The sequence below is a fragment of the Rhipicephalus microplus genome, chromosome 6 (assembly GCF_043290135.1).
Source record: "Rhipicephalus microplus isolate Deutch F79 chromosome 6, USDA_Rmic, whole genome shotgun sequence".
Lineage (NCBI taxonomy): Eukaryota > Metazoa > Arthropoda > Arachnida > Ixodida > Ixodidae > Rhipicephalus > Rhipicephalus microplus.
The window spans coordinates 36,696,198-36,712,453 of NC_134705.1; positions in this window are offsets into that span (position 1 = coordinate 36,696,198).

Sequence of the window (16,256 nt, forward strand, 5' to 3'; positions counted from 1 at the left end):
GAAAGGCACAGGAGCTGATTGCTTCTCTGTGCCTCTATTATTTCTTGCAATGTATCATATAGACCAGTCTCTAGGAGGAGAGTAGTTTTGGTGCGCATGGGCAACCCAATGCGGTTTTAACCGCCCGCCTGATTATACTATCAGCCTGTTGTATTCGCTTTTGAGTGAGGTGGTGATACAGAAGATTGTAAGCGGGGCGACTTACCACCAAAGCTTCAACAATTTGCATAGTGTCCTTTTCAGATAGACAATGATTGCGTGACGCAATCCAGCGGATCAGTCCGGAAATTTGCTTTATCTGTTTATCAAGAATTTGCAAGGTGTAGTTTGCATCTAAGTTTGATTGGATGTGTAGACCCGACACCCTACTTTTATGTACTCTTGTCACAGGTTGACAATGCACGTGCAGGTCAATGGTTGGGTCATGCATGCGGGGTTTGATTGTAACTCCGACTTTCCTGGCGAACAGTGGAGGCCCAACCATTAATAAACCGCTTGATGACGTTGATGGCAGTTTGTAAAACCTCTTGTGCTTCCCCAATAGAGCCAAGACACACCCACAGAGTCATATCATCGGCGTAAAATGCATGCCATAATTTAGGAATATCAGCGAGCTCTTTGACCAATGAGGCCAAGGCTACATTGAATAGGAGGGGCGACAGGACAGTTCCCTGGGGTGTGGCCCTGTTTGGGAGGGAAAAAGTGGCGTATGTGAGTGTACCTAATCTAACTTTGGCGGTGCATTTTACAAAAAAAAGAACTTTGACATAATGCCAGGTCATATCACCACATCCAATTGTTGCCAATGTCCTGAGAATGTGTTCGTGACCTAAATTGTTGAAATCTTTTGGTTTGCCTAATGCGAGAATGGTTCTCGTTTGGGCTCTCTGCCGTTTGGTATGAAATATAGTTTCTTTACCATGTAGGAGGAGATTCTGCGCGATAGGTTGGGGTGAAAGCCAAACTGGGTGTTGGGAAAGAAATCGCTAGCTTCTAAATGTGGCTGTGGTCGACGGAGAACAACATGCTCAAAAAATGTACCTACACCGCTCGCGAGCGAGATGGGTGGTAAATTTTCGAGAAGTAGTGATTTTCCTGATTTTGAAGTCAGATTGATGTGTGCATGTTTCCAAACACAGGGAAAAGTGCCCTTGCTTCAGTGTTCATTAAAGAGATCCATGAGTTCCTGTAGAAACACGTCATATAAGTTTCGGAGGACCTTGTATGTTACACGATCCGGCCCTGGTGCAGTGTCCCGGGTAATACAAGCAAAGGCCTCTTTTACCCCTGCAAGCGTGATATTTGCATCCAAGTTTTCGTCAGGATCAGGGGGTGTTGAAGGGAGTACGTTCGAATTCGCCGGTAGGGGCTGAGGAATGTAAAGGTTTTTTATATGTGTCATAATGTCTGTGCCTTTTTGTTCTTCTAGGTAAATGAGCCGTTGGGTAGCGGTGTGAATGTGGTTTTTCGGTCAACGTGGGATCTAGATGGGCCCTTAGAATGTTCAATGTACGTTTTGTGCCTTTTTGTTCTTTTAGGTAATTGAGCCGTTGGGTAGCGGTGTGAATGTGGTTTTTGGTCAACGTGGGATCTAGAAGGGCCCTTAGGATGTTTCATGTACGTTTTGTGCCTTTCAGTGTCCCACGAAAGTTTTCCCAATTCGATTTCGCTAACTGGGTGGCATACTGTGCAGCCTCTTCTGTGACTGCAGTGATACGTGGGCAAAGTTTGTGGTTTAGTCTCTGACGCTTCGATCGTGTACAACGGCTTCGTCAGGCCTCCCACAGATGGGAAAGATGGAGGTCAACTTGAGGCACATTTTGCGTGTTATTAATCTTTTTACCAGCCCTATCAACAACATCTTGTATCCTTTGAGTCCAGGACTCTATAGATTGCGGAGTGGTATCGTCCGCGGCAATAGACGTGCGGAGTTTACCCCAGTCAACGAGGATCTGCATTTTAGGTCGGAAAATTTTGAAATTTGGCATATAAGAGTTCGAATAACACGGTGGTCGCTACCTAATGTATCCAGCAGAACCTCAGGTGTTTTTACTATGATATGTGCACTCCCGATCGTGAGGTCAGGCGTGGTATCTCTGTCGGTGCTATTGCCTACTCGCGTTGGCACAGTAGGATCCGTAATTATGTTAAGTGTGTGGTGCATCATGGCGTTATTTACAAGGTTACCTTTCAGTGAGTTACTTATGTAACCCCATGCGGCATGGCAAGCAATAAAGTCACGTACTATGATGGGATGTGTGGACCACGTTTGAGCAAGAATTTCGGGTATGCCAGTGCTGTCATCTTTAGAAATGCTGTATTTGTTGATTACTAAGAGTCCCTTACCCGATGTGCGACTTGACGGGATTACCTCAAGAGCAGTGTACTCGGTCCCTTTCTCTGAAGAGCTTCTCGTAGGTGTCTGATCTATGAATGGAAGAGTTTTATGAATACAAATAGTGGTGAACGATGTTACCGATGCCACATAATATCCTTGCAGAAAGAAAGGCGCAGATCCCGTCTCCTGCACAGCCACTACATGAGGTTGTTAAGCGGAGTGTTGAATGTAGGCGGCCAATGGAGCGTGTTCCCTTCTGATACTTCTACATTTCCACTGTCATAAGTTGATATCAGATGAACTTTGATTTCCAGCCGGAGAAGGCAAACCTGCTCTTGTGGTATTTCGTTGATTACTAGAAGTCATCATGTTGAGTCGTTGTGGGAGTGGAAACTCCCGATTGTGGGTTGTTCACCTGCTCTCTGTGCTGAGAGGAAGCGGCGGCAGCTTTGCGTTGTTTATGCTTACAGGTTGGTGATGATTGAGCTTTCATATTGTACAGGTGAATAAGTGCAGGCTCAATTTTTTCCATGCGGTGACCAAACGTGGTCTCCATTCTCTGGAGGGCCTGTTTTTGTTTGTTAACCAGTTGTTTTCCAACAGTCTCGAGGCTATCACTTACGAACTTTAAAGCTAGTTGTGTGAGGCCTTGAGTGAATTCTGGGGTTTGGAAATACTGGGCGCACGTCTGTGCAACGAGGGCTGGTGAATGGGGTGGTGTTGATTGTGAAAGCTTTTGGGAGGCCTGCTCAACGGACGACTTACCAGGGTCAGCCAGGGGGTCCTGCCGTCACTGTAGCTTCGACTGTCGGGCTTGATCTAGGCGACCTCCTGCGGTCAAGCCAGATTAACTCGAGACTGCGGGAGTGTTTGCCGCGTATTGTAGCTTTTCGAACTGCACTGCGAAGAAGGTGGTTGGTAGTTGCTGGATGAATGCGCAGATGACTGGATGGGTGGAGGTGCTTGGGGTTGAATAGGTTGCGAGGTCTGCTTTCCATGCTTTGGGGTCTTTGATCGCTTGGATCGAGGACTCCTACCATGGCCTTCGCTGCTTCCGTGCTGAGGATTGCTGCGATGTTGGTTGTTTGGTGGCAATGGTTCAGAAAGTTGTCTTAGTGGAGGGTCATTGGGCTTTTCTAGGATCTGGCGTTCATCTCTTAAAACACGGGGCCCAGGTCTCTTTTGTCGGGCTGGGCAATCCAGGTCGATGCTGGCGTGTTCGTCGGAGCCACAGGTTAGACTGCGCGGGACGCAACCATCATGGTGTTCGCTTAGGTTGAGAATGCCGCAACTTTCATACCGTCGTTCCTGTGGGTATCGGCAGATGTAGTGTCGGTGGCCAGTTCTGAGGCAGCAGTGGCACACTTGGGTGACTGGTTGGGAAAGTGTGCATCAAAATTCCACGCCTTGGAAGTAAACGTATCGGGGAACACGCTTTCCCTCGAAGGTGTAGAGGCATGCTCCATTCGTCCTGAATGGTCGCGCTTGGAAAATATTGCTACTTCGGGGATAAGTGACGGTGTCGTTCATGAGGGCGTCATGTGTGGGTATAGGGAGGGCTCCTGTGATTACTCCCTTGCAGGAATTATCCGGGGAAGCCACGTAAGCGGAGACTTCATACAATCTACTGCCGAGCTTGAGCGTCTGCACTTGGCACAGCTGTACCGCGAGGTACGAGTCTGAGGTGCTCATTAAGACAATGTTCTGCTCCTTGCGTACTCGTATCCACGCACTCATGGGCTTGGAGCGCAGTCTGTATAGCAGCGTGCAAGGATAAGGCCGCTTCTTATTGCAGAGACATGCCTCCTCTTATACAAAAGATCACTTTGTGGACCTCTACGGGTGAACGTGTCACGCGGGGCCGGCCGGTTTCATGTGTGTGCTCGCGTTGGTGGAATGTGGCTGATTGCACCGCGGAGGCCTCCTCGGCAACAACCTTCTTTTGGTGAGCATCGATCTCCCGAAACCATGGAGTGTGAGGTACCGATGACCACAGGTATGTATTGTTGGACGCTTCGGCAACACCGCTTGGACCGGGGGTGGAGTCGCCGTGCCCGACATTGTCTATGAGTGCGAAGTCGTCAGCATTCATGCAGTTCAGTTGGTCTGACGAGTCAGAATCGACGGTGGTCATCTCCACGAATCGGGCCCCAGCCCAGTTCGCTGCGTTGCGAGGCGCGTTGCAGCGCGCGCTGGGCACCACCGCGGCTGGCGCGTCCGCCAAGCCGCTGCAGCAGGGGCGCGCATAATGTTGTGACCACCGCTTACGATTTTCAGACATTCGTTTCTCGTTGAAAAAAGAGCCCAGCTCAAAAATATTATTGCCAGCTAGATGAAAGATGGTGACTTGCCTGTTGCGATTCGTGTGCGATTTTGTGCCGGTGATCATAAAATCCTGGCTCTTGAGGACGGATAAGTAGAACCAGATGTGACCTGGTCTGTATGCGTTGGCGCCCCCTCTCCGTCTGTTCATGGACGCAAGACCCATGAGTTAAAGAGCTTCGTCCCTAAAAACATCACCGCAAGTATGCAATATTCAACACGATAGCCCACGATTTTTCCGCACCGACGCGCTCACCAGTGATGCTTTCGATGACAGCGCCATTGCTTTTCGTGAAAACTTGGCGGTGCTAAGAATCCGCCACATGACACACTAGCATTTTTTAAGGTATCTCAAAATCCAAGTTTTTGTTAACTTTCGCGAGCGCACGCTCCACGAACGAACGCCACCAGCGTACCCTTTCAGCATACCCGAGGCATGGCAGCCCGATGAACACACGGGGCAGCAGTGTCCGAGCTGCTCAAGCGTCTGGCACATACAGTGTGCCCACGTGCTTTCGCATTCGCAATTTCCTGGTGGGCACTCTAGAGGCGCTGCTGTGGTTGCTGGGAGATGAAGTAGAGGCGTAGGAATGCGGTTGGCGCTACATTATTGAAGCAGAGCATTTATTAGCAAACTTCGGTGACATTGAGCGTATCTATCTATCTATCTATCTATCTATCTATCTATCTATCTATCTATCTATCTATCTATCTATCTATCTATCTATCTATCTATCTATCTATCTATCTATCTATCTATCTATCTATCTATCTATCTATCTATCTATCTATCTATCTATCTATCTATCTATCTATCTATCTATCTATCTATCTATCTGCCTACGACTTTTAGCATTCCCGGTGGTTTCGATTATGGTATCATTACCAAGCTTGTTATGGCATAGAATGACTGTATGAAAAACATATTCGACTAGTAATAACATAAAAATTATGACGTGCATGGCATTATTGTCATGATTTACATTTCATGGTCCTGCCACTCCTGCGGTGGCTTCGTTCACATGGCATATTGCAAAACTGGTATGGTATATGGCACGATTGCATGGTATGGCATGATTGCATGGCGAACACAAGCGCAGACCTTAACATGAAAATAATGACATGCGTGTCATGAAACAACATAACTACATGCCACGCTCATGATGCACTCGCGGCTGTTTCGCTAGCGTCGCATAAAACAAATTTGGTATCACAGTACGTGAATGGAGGACGAAGGTAATTTACTGGTGCAGACATAATAATCATGAGATGCGTTCCATGTAACAACATGACTACATGATTTACTCCTGATGCGCTGGCGGCCGTTTCAATAGCGTCACTTATACCAAATTTGGTATTGCGGGACGTGAATGGATAACGACGGTATGATACTGGTGCAAACATGATAAACATGAGCTGCGTGACACGTAACAACATGACTAAATGCTATGCTTATGATGCGCTCACCGCCGTTTTGCTAGCTTTCCATATACTAAACTCTGTATTACGCGACGTGAACGGAGGACATAGGTAACTGACACATCTAAGCATGCGAGATAATCACGACATACGTTCCATGTAACAAGATGACTACATGCCACACTGATTATGCGCTCGCGGCCGTTTCGCTAGCTTCACATATGCCAAATTTAGTATTACGTGGCGTCAATGAATGACGAAAGTATCTGACTGGTGTAAACATGATAATCATGAGATGCGTGTCATATGAGAACATGACAACATGCCGCAGTCAAAGTGCCAATACATTTCGACATGACGCGGTGCGCGTGCTCGACGATGTTCATTTTGTCGCATCACGCCAGTGTTGCCACGCCAGGCGCTGGTCCTGCCATATACTCGCAGGTGCGAGCCGCACTGCATTGCTCTGACCCATGCGCATTTCAGCGCGTCCGGTGTTCCTCCATCGCGAAAAGAGGGAGACGCAGTGTTGTCTGGGTAACGCATCTGCGCGAAAAGCAGCATGTGGCATTTCGCGCTGGTTGGCATCGGGCCGGGCCGACGGACGCTAATATCACCTGACGTCAGACTATAAGAGTGCTCACATTTTGCCATTGTAGCTTCCCTGTGCCCACCGTGCGCGCGCGTCCGTGCTACATTGGTATATTGGGCGCTTCATGATGTGCTCGCGGCCGTTTTGGTAGCTCCACTCCTACCACATTTGGTGTTACGGGACGTCAATGGACGACGAAATATATGACTGGTGCCAACATGATTTTCCTGACAGGTGTGTCATATAAGAACATGAAAACATAGCGCTCTCATAACGTGTTCAAGGCTGTTTCACTAGTTCAACATATAATAAATTTGGTATCAGGTGACGTGAATAGATGGCGAAGGTAAACGATCCATACAAACATGATAATCATGACACGAAAGTCATGTACGGCATCATTTACATCCACCTCGTAACGTAGTAGTAATAGACTTTTATTCAGCCAAATTTACAGGCCGGGCATTTTGACCGCCTGTGCGATCAGGCGACGCTGTTCTTCTTCCCCTTCGGCGCCGATCCAGTCGAGCCAGGAGGTGATGGAAAGGGATGGGGAGGGTAATAGCTGAATTGCTGAGCAGTTGGTCAGTAAAACAGGCAGTGTGACAGGTCAGCATATGGGGAGGAACAATTAGGACAGCAGGGGTTAGACCTATACTTATAAAGGAAAAGGCGAGAGGGGGTTATCAGGCAGTTCATTTGGATGTGCCGTAGAGTTCGAGCCTCGAGCGCAGTGAGTGATAGATGAGGGGGAGGGTAAAGACGCTTGTCGAGCTGGAGCTGGAGATATACCTCTTTGATAGTGTGACGCAAGGAGATCTGGCCATCGTTATTCGCGGAGCTCTCACTGTCTTCCGAAGGTGTGGGCCAGGGAATTAACGGTGCCCGGTGCAATATATTGCGGGCAAGCTGATGAGCTAGCTCATTGCCGTTAATACCCGAATGCCCAGGAACCCAGCGGAGGAAGACAGTGGAGTGTTGAAGAGCAGAGGCCGCTCGCTCGACCTCCTGTTGAAGAGCAGGGGGCAAGGTGTTGTTCTGTATGTGACGGAAGGCGGAGTGAGAGTCGGAGTAAATCGTGTACTCGGGGAGAGAAGGGAGGGAGAAAAATGACTGCATGGCGTGGACCGTGGAAAGGACCTCGAGTGAAAGTACATTTGACGGGTGTAAGCATGGCCCGCTGGTGTGCGTGTCAGGTGCCGAAAGGTGTGGATGGTAGATAACGTAGCCACACAAGCCCCGAGGAGCCATGTATGAGGCAACCGTGTAGGCAACTCCCTGTGCAGAGAGAGGAGGAGAATGATGTTGTGCTGCCGCATGACGCCGGCCAGCGTGAAGAACGGGAGACATATTGGATGGGAGGGGAAGGATGCGAAGGTTAGAAGCAGCGGTGCTAGCGGCAGAAGGCAAGGTGAGAACGGAAACGGGAATGTGAGGGATACCGGCTTGGGCTTATAGCCATTGGCCTTGACGAGTGAGAGAAAGAGGGGCAATCTGAGAGTTGTGGTGCAGAGAAATAAGAGAACGCAATGGATGGAAGAGGCCTGTGGCAAAGAGCTTAGTGGTAGAGGTAGTGAGATGGAGGTTTAGAGCTGCCTTGTAGAGGCCTAATAGAGCTCTTTCGAGTGTGTTGAGTTGCGTTTCGGTGAAATGAACGTATGGCACAAAGTACAAGAACTTGTTAAGGGCAAGCGCATTTGCAACCCGGCATGCATGAGCCTCGTGGAGCCCCGACTGCCGAGTGACAACGCATCGAAGGAGGTGGGTCACCGAGTGGCAAGTCTGTCCCGCCACGGTGGTCTAGTGGCTAAGGTACTCGGCTGCTGACTCGCAGGTCGCGGGATCAAATCCCGGCTGTGGCGGCTGCGTTTCCGATGGAGGCGGAAATGTTGTGGGCCCGTGTACTCAGATTTGGGTGCACGTTAAAGAACCCCAGGAGGTCAAAATTTCCGGAGCCCTCCACTACGGCGTCTCTCATAATCATATGGTGGTTTTGGGACGTTAAACCCCACAGATCAATCAAATCAATCAATCGAGTGGCAAGTCTTCACGGCGTGATGTAAGGTCTGCGCGTTTTTTGTCTTGTGCAAAGGGAAGCCAAGAACTTTGCATTGCTGAACAGTGGGGATGAGAGAGCTAGAAAGATGTAGGGAGATGAGGGTATTGTGGGAGCGCTGGTACGCAGACCGGATTAGCAAAAGTAGTTCATATTTCTCCGGTGCAGGGGACAGGCCAGCAGTAGCGAGAAAGGAAGCGATAAGGTCCAGAGCACCCAGACGTACACCAGAGAGTGATGTCGTCTGCATAAAAACTATGGTGGAGGTCAGGTATTTGGGACAGTTGGGAGTCAAGGCGGGCCATAGCCATATTAAATAGAGTAGGAGATAGTACGGCACCTTGAGGAGTGCCGCGGGTAAGGGAGTGTTGGTTAGACAAATTATTATCGACTCTAAAGCGAGCAACTCGATTGGAAAGAAATGATCGGATGTAAGAATACATGCGGGAGCCACATGACAGGGAGGAGAGCTGAGCGAGTATGTGGTCATGACTCACGCCATCGAATGCCTTCCGTACATCGACGGTTACAAGCGCATAGATCTGACTACGAGAAGGTGAAAAAAAAGTATGCTGAAGAACAAGGAACATGTCCTGCGCACAAACGTGGCGTCGAAAGCCAATAAGAGAAGGAGGGAAAAACTCTTTCGCCTCAATAAAATCAGACAGTCGAGTCAAGGCCATTCGCTCAAGAGTCTTGCCAACACATGACGTCAAAGAGATAGGGCGAAGGTTAGAGAGAGATGGAGGTTCGCCCGGCTTCCGAATCATGCAAATTAGGGATGATGTCCAAGAGCTTGGAAGACAGCCGCTGTTGCATGCTTCGTTGAATGTTTGTAAGAGAAATTCCTTCGCGTTGTCGGGGAGATTACGTAATGTAGTATATGTTATGTCATCTTCACCGGGTGCCAAGCGGGTAGATTGAGTGGCTTAGGCAGCTTCCAGCTCCCTGAGCGTGAATGGGGGGTCCAGGTCTGGGTTAGCTTCGCCACAGTAATCTGGGTAGGAAGGTGTGAGGGGGGTGGAAGATACAGAGATTTTAAACTTTCAAACACATCAGATGGAGTCCCTTGAGCGAGAGCTTTAGCTAGAGTGGGAGCAACGGCAGGCTTCGTACCTAAGAGAGACCTAAACAGACATCATGTAGAGCGCGAGTGCAGTGCGGAGTCAAGGCCGTCACAGCGAGTTTCAACGAGAGTGCTCGAGAGAAGTGCCGTAAACAATAATTGCAGCCCGCAGAGCATCAATTCAGAAGGAAAGTTGGATGTTGTGTGGCTGGGAGCGGACAGCGCGTTTCAAACGTTGATGACGTCGCCATAAGCGGAGGAAGTGAGGATCAGGGTCAGGAATGGGGAGTTGAAAACGAGCGCGGCGACTACAGCATGTCTTTGCTGCGGAGATCCGCGACGTGCAGTCGTCGTAAGTTTTAAATGAGTCAGACAAAAGGTTATTGCGGAATGCTTGCCAGTCAGTGTGAGCGATTCGTTGTTTCCGCCTATTGTGGGAAAGAGAGAGAGGGGTGTTGATGTGCATGAGAAAGTGATCACTGAAATGATTTTCAGCGGACACCTGCCAGTGAAAAAGAAGGAAACTCCGAGAGAACGTGAGATCGGGTGTAGTGGAACGCTCTGAAACAGTGCCTGCTCGAGTAGGGGTGTCAGGAGTATTGAGAAGGGTGAGATGGCGTTCCTGGGCGAGGCAGTGTAGAAGGCGACCTGGTTTGAGTGTTTGGAGGTAACGCCAGAGCCTATGAGGAGCATTAAAGTCACCCCCACGGAGGATATGGGTGGTCGATGGAAGGGAGTGCAGGAATTTGCCAAGAGCACTAAACAAAGAGGACGTGACAGGGGGTTTGTAAAAGGACATCAGAGCGAGAGAAATACGGGTAGATGGTTGGTAATTGACCACACCAACTAAATATTTCAGGAGGGGGGAGGGTACGTCTAGTGGTTCAACGAGAACGTCATTGCGTACATAAATGGACGCAAGTGGCTTTCCCGTCGTAGAGTGATATGCACGGTAGCCCGGGACGGCAAGGGCCGCCCGAGTCTGCTGTATAAGGAGAAAATGAGGTAATGTTTGGCGGGTGAGAAGGTATTGGTGGAGAAGGGTCCTATTATGACGAAAGTTGCGGCAGTTCCACTGCAAAATATCGAGGTCCTTTTCATGCGCCATCTAAGTCTTTGAAGTAGAGGAAGTGCCTACGCGTGCGCGTTCCTTCTTTTTTGCCGGGGGAAGCGACTCTTGCAGGCAGTTAAGCATATAGGTGAACGATTCCAGTTGCTTAGATTGGGTTTCGAGGGTCGTAAGAATCCGGACAATTGAATTTTCCAGCTGGACCAAACGAGTGTGATGCGCAGTGGTGGTGGTTTCGACCATGTCGGCCAATTTGGTTACATGGGAGCTGGAGGTCGGGGCGGTGAATGTGGTGAGTGAGCGCGATTGAAAAAGTGGCCGTGCCACTTTTTCAATCGCGGAAAGTCAACTTCGCACAGAGGGCGTCTCGTTTTAGCGCGCCAAACTGGCAGCACGGAGCCTACGTTCCCCGCACCGACTGCAGAACGCGTAGCGCGCGTGTCGCACGCTCTCCTTTTTCGGCGAAACACACTCACTCGTCTGCGACCTCTCCCGCGCCTCTCCTCAAGTGTTCTGGAGCTCGCTGCCATGTAATGGCGCGGCGTTGTCGTCGCTCCGCAAACTTGAGCTTCGGCTCCAAACACACCGACTCGCCTGTGACCTGTCCCGCGTCTCTCCTCAAGTGTTCCGGAGGTCGTGGCCCCTGGCCAGGCCGCGTTCACGAATTATAGCGCAAGCACGACACGAGAGCCAAAAAAAAGGCGAGCATTTCAACTTGACTCGCTGTGGTTAAACTTAGGTTATTTTTTCGCGGCGACGTCAGCGGGTCATGCGCGACACGGGGGACCTGACTGTAAAACTTCTCGGACATTCTAATGTCATGACCCAATAACTTTAGTTTTTATTTATTTTTTTCAGCGCACCACAAACATTTGCACTTGACAGTACACGGCTGCTACTGCTAGATACCACATCAAAACAACAATTATATGGTTTCCGTAAACGTCAACACTGCACATCGGTAAAGTACGCAGCTTCATGGCGTCAGAATGACACTTACCTTAAGGTAAACGTCGTGCACGCTATTATCGCGGAAGACCCGAGAAATGCATTTCGCAGTGCTTCGGGCGTCCTCGTCTTCCATCGTTTTCTCCACATCATAAACTTGAATAACGAGATTTATTCCGCTGGTTTGATTCGCTTCTCGGAAATGCTCATCCAGCTCAGAGATCTTTGTGAAGCCGCACTGCAGGCGGTTCATGGTGAGGAGACTGAAACAAAGCGCGCGCTCTGTGCATGACCGCGTAAGCGAGTGGCAGCGCATAGGAGACAAGGGAAAGCGCGCCAAATACAACCCTGATTTCTACTTTTCTACCAAAGATCGCACTGCCTGTCCGGAGTCAAAGCGTCACCTTTAGTTGCTTTGGCTTCCTATAGGGTGCAGGCGTTTTGCTAGCCTATAGCGTCGCTGTGGCCAGCGTGCGCGCGCGTCAACGTTACATCGGAATATATTAGGCCCTTTAAGATGCGCTCGCTGCAGTTTTGCTAGATACATATATACCAAGTTTGGAATAACGGGACCTCATTGGATAATAAAGGTATGTGACTAGTGTAAACTGATAATCATGAGATGCGTGTCATGTAAAAAATGGCAACATTCTACGCTCGCGATGCGCTCATGGACGTTTCGCTAGCTCTACATACACCAAATTTGCTATTGCATGACGTGAAGATACAACAAAAGTAAATGATACTTCCAGTCATGATAATAAGATATGCCTGTCATGTAATGTATGATTACATGCTACGCTCATAGCGTGCTCGCAGCCGTTTCCCATATATCAAATTTGGTATCAAGTCACGTGAATAAATGACGAAGGTAAATCACACGTTCAAACATAATGACCATGACAATGGAAGTCGTGCACGGCATCATTTACCTGCACGTCGTAACATTGTGCTGATTTCCTCATCCTTCATTCCTCATTTATTCTTCGCATATAATCGATTTCCACTGCACGTGGGATCTACCTATTTGTTTAACCGTGAACGTTATTTATTAGAGTTGGAAACGCATAACGCGTTTCTGGCGCAGTGGCTGTACGGTGAAATAAAAAATTGGCAGATCCCACGTACAGTGGGAATCGATGATATGCGAAGCAATAATGAGAAATGTTGATATGTCACTTTAAAATCAGCACAACGTTACAATATGGAGTAAATTATGCGGTACTTGACTTCTGTGTCATGAAAACCATTTTTGGATGTCTCGTTTACCTTCGTCATCTATTCACGTCACGTAACACAAATTTTGTATATGTGGAACTAGCAAAACGGCCTCGAGCGCATTATGAGGGGTCCAATATACTCCAATTTAGCATTGACGCGCGCGCACGTTGTGCACAGAGACGCTACGTTAGCAAAACGCGAGCACTCTATAGTGTGATGCCAGGCGCGACCAGCCTCCGTCGGCGCGGCCCGATGGCAACCGGCACAAACTGTGACATGCTGCATTTCGCGCCGATGCCATAGCGTAACACTACTCTATGCCGATGCGTTACCCACAGAACACTGCGTCTCCCTCTTTTCATGACAGAGGGACGCCGGAGCTGCTGAAACGCGCATGCGACAAAGCAATACGGTGCGGCGCACACCTGCGAGTATGTGGCATTACTGGCGCCTGGCGTGGAGACGCCGGCGAGCACGCGCACCACGTCGAAATGTATTGGCATCTTGACCCTGGCATGTCGTCATGTTCTCCCATAACACGCATCTCAGGATTATTATGTTTGCGTTAGTCACATACTTTCGTCATCCATTGGCGTCACGTAATACAAATTTTGTACATGTGCAGCTAGCGAAACGGCCGCGAGCGCATCATGAGTGTGGCTTGTTGTCTTGTTGATAGAGGACCCACATTACATGATTATTTATTTATTTATTGAAAATACCTTACAGGCCAGAAGGCATTGAGTAAGGGGGGTTACAGTGAAAAATCGCATGTAAATTTCAAAATAAAAACGGTACAATGTCGGTAAGTAATAACAAAAAAAAATTAACAAAGCAATAAGTCAGCAATACGTAAACATGGCGATGAAGTATATAAGAACACTCCGTAACATAAAAACCCTCGGAAAAGAAGTAAAAGAACGTCAAGATGAAATATTAAGGAAATGCGTCTGAACTTTTTGCCGAAACGTGTTGGGGTTGCTATCAGAGGCGATATCGTCGGGAAGATCATTCCACATGCGGATGGCTTGCGGTAGTGCGGATGTGTTGAACGCGTTCGTGTTTCCAAAAATGCGAGTGAAGCTGAGATGGTTATGTAATCTGCGTGACGTGTAGAGCGGGCGTTGAAGGTGCAACGACGATGTTTTGTTACTGTAGACGTACTTATGAAATAGGCATAACAAGGACACGTGACGACGAACATTTAATGCTTGGAGGGAATGATGGAGTTTAAGCTGAGTCACACTGGAATTGATGTCATAGTTTCTAGAAATGTAACGGGTGGCTCTGTTCTGGATTGTTTCCAGCATGTTAATTTGATACTGAGCGGAAGGGGACCATACAGATGAGGCATATTCAAGTTGCGGGCGGACGAAAGTTAGGTAAGACATTTTGCGAATGTTAGTGGGACAACGACGAAGGTTTCGGCGTAAATACCCCAATGTTTTGGAGGCTTTTGCACAAACGTTAGTGATGTGATCAAACCAGGAAAGCCCTGGTGTAAGGTGGATGCCAAGATACTTGTAAGAAGTCGCCGTGGAGAGCCTGTCACATTGCATATGGTAAGTGAAATTAGATATGACCTGTTTACGTCCAAAAGAAACAACTTTACTCTTATTAGTATTCAACCTCATAAGCCAAGTGCTGCACCAATTAGAAATAGTGTTCAGATCATCTTGAAGGATGGAGTGATCGTTAGGACAGTTTATAGGTCTGTAGAGCATGCAGTCATCAGCGAAGATTCTGATATGCGATGATATGTTAGTTGGGAGGTCGTTGATGTAGATAAGAAAAAGTAATGGGCCAAGAACGCTCCCCTGTGGGACGCCAGAAGAGACATACGAAGAGGGAGAGGAAGAATTATTAACGATTGTGAACTGCTTGCGAAGTGACAGAAAATTGCGTAGCCAAGATAAAGTGAGGGAGTCTAATCGGAGGGCAGATAATTTTGAAATAAGGCGACAATGGGCGACACGATCGAATGCTTTGGCGAAGTCAAGAAATATGCAATCAGTCTGTAGGCCATTATTTATGTTGTAATGAATGTCTGTAGTGAATTCTAGTAACTGTGTTTCGCATGACATGCCCTTTCTGAATCCGTGCTGGTTTGAAAAGAAGAATTTGTTAGTCTCGAGGTGACTGTATACGTGGGAGGCGATTATGTGTTCGAGGAGTTTGCAACATATGCATGTGAGCGAGATTGGGCGATAATTTTTAGGTGAGTTCCTATCTCCGGATTTAAAAATGGGTACTACTTTGGCTATTTTCCAGTCGTCTGGAAGTTTTCCAGACGATAGCGACTGTCGAAAAATGTGGTATAATGTAATGCTAGATATGGAAACAGTATTTTTAATTACCTTAGAGTTGATATCATCTATACCAGCTGATGAGGATGCCTTAATCTGTTTAATTCGACACGCGATACCCTCCACCGTAATTTCGATAGGCTGCATGTATTGGAAGTTGTAATCAGGGATATGTGGTACGTCAGAAGAATCTTCTTGGCTAAATACAGATGAAAAAAAGGTATTAAAAGTAGTGGAGCACTCGTAGTCTGAAAGCGGAATGTTGTTTTCATTAAGTAATGACAACTGGTTGGAACCGTGGTTAGGGGATATGAGGCGCCAGAATTTTTTTTGATTATTTTGCATTATCATGTTTGGATGTCTCCTTAACCTATGTTGTCCTTTCGCGTCACGTATATTGAGTTTAGTAAGTGTGAAGCTAGCGAAACGGCCACGAGCGCACCATGATTCATGTTGTTACATGACATGGATCTCATGTTTATCATGTTTGCACCAGTATCATACCTTCGTCATCCATTCACGTCCCATAATACCACATGTGATATAAGTGAAGCTAGTGAAACGGCTGCCAGCACATCATGAGCGCGGCATGCAGTCCAGTTGTTACATGAAAGGCATCCTATGATTATCATGTTTTCACCAGTCACATACTTTTGTCATCCATTCACGTACCGTAATACCAAATTTTGGTATATGTGACGCTAGCGAAATGCCCACGAGCGCATCATGAGCGCGGCATGTAATCATGTTAAATGACACGCATGTTATGAGTTTCATGTTAGGGTCTGTCGCTCGTGTTCGCCTTGCAATCATGTCATACCATGCCAGTTTTGCTACATGTCATGTGAACGAAAGCACCACCAGAGCTGCAGGACCATTAATTGTAAATCATGGCAATAATGACATGCATGTCATGATT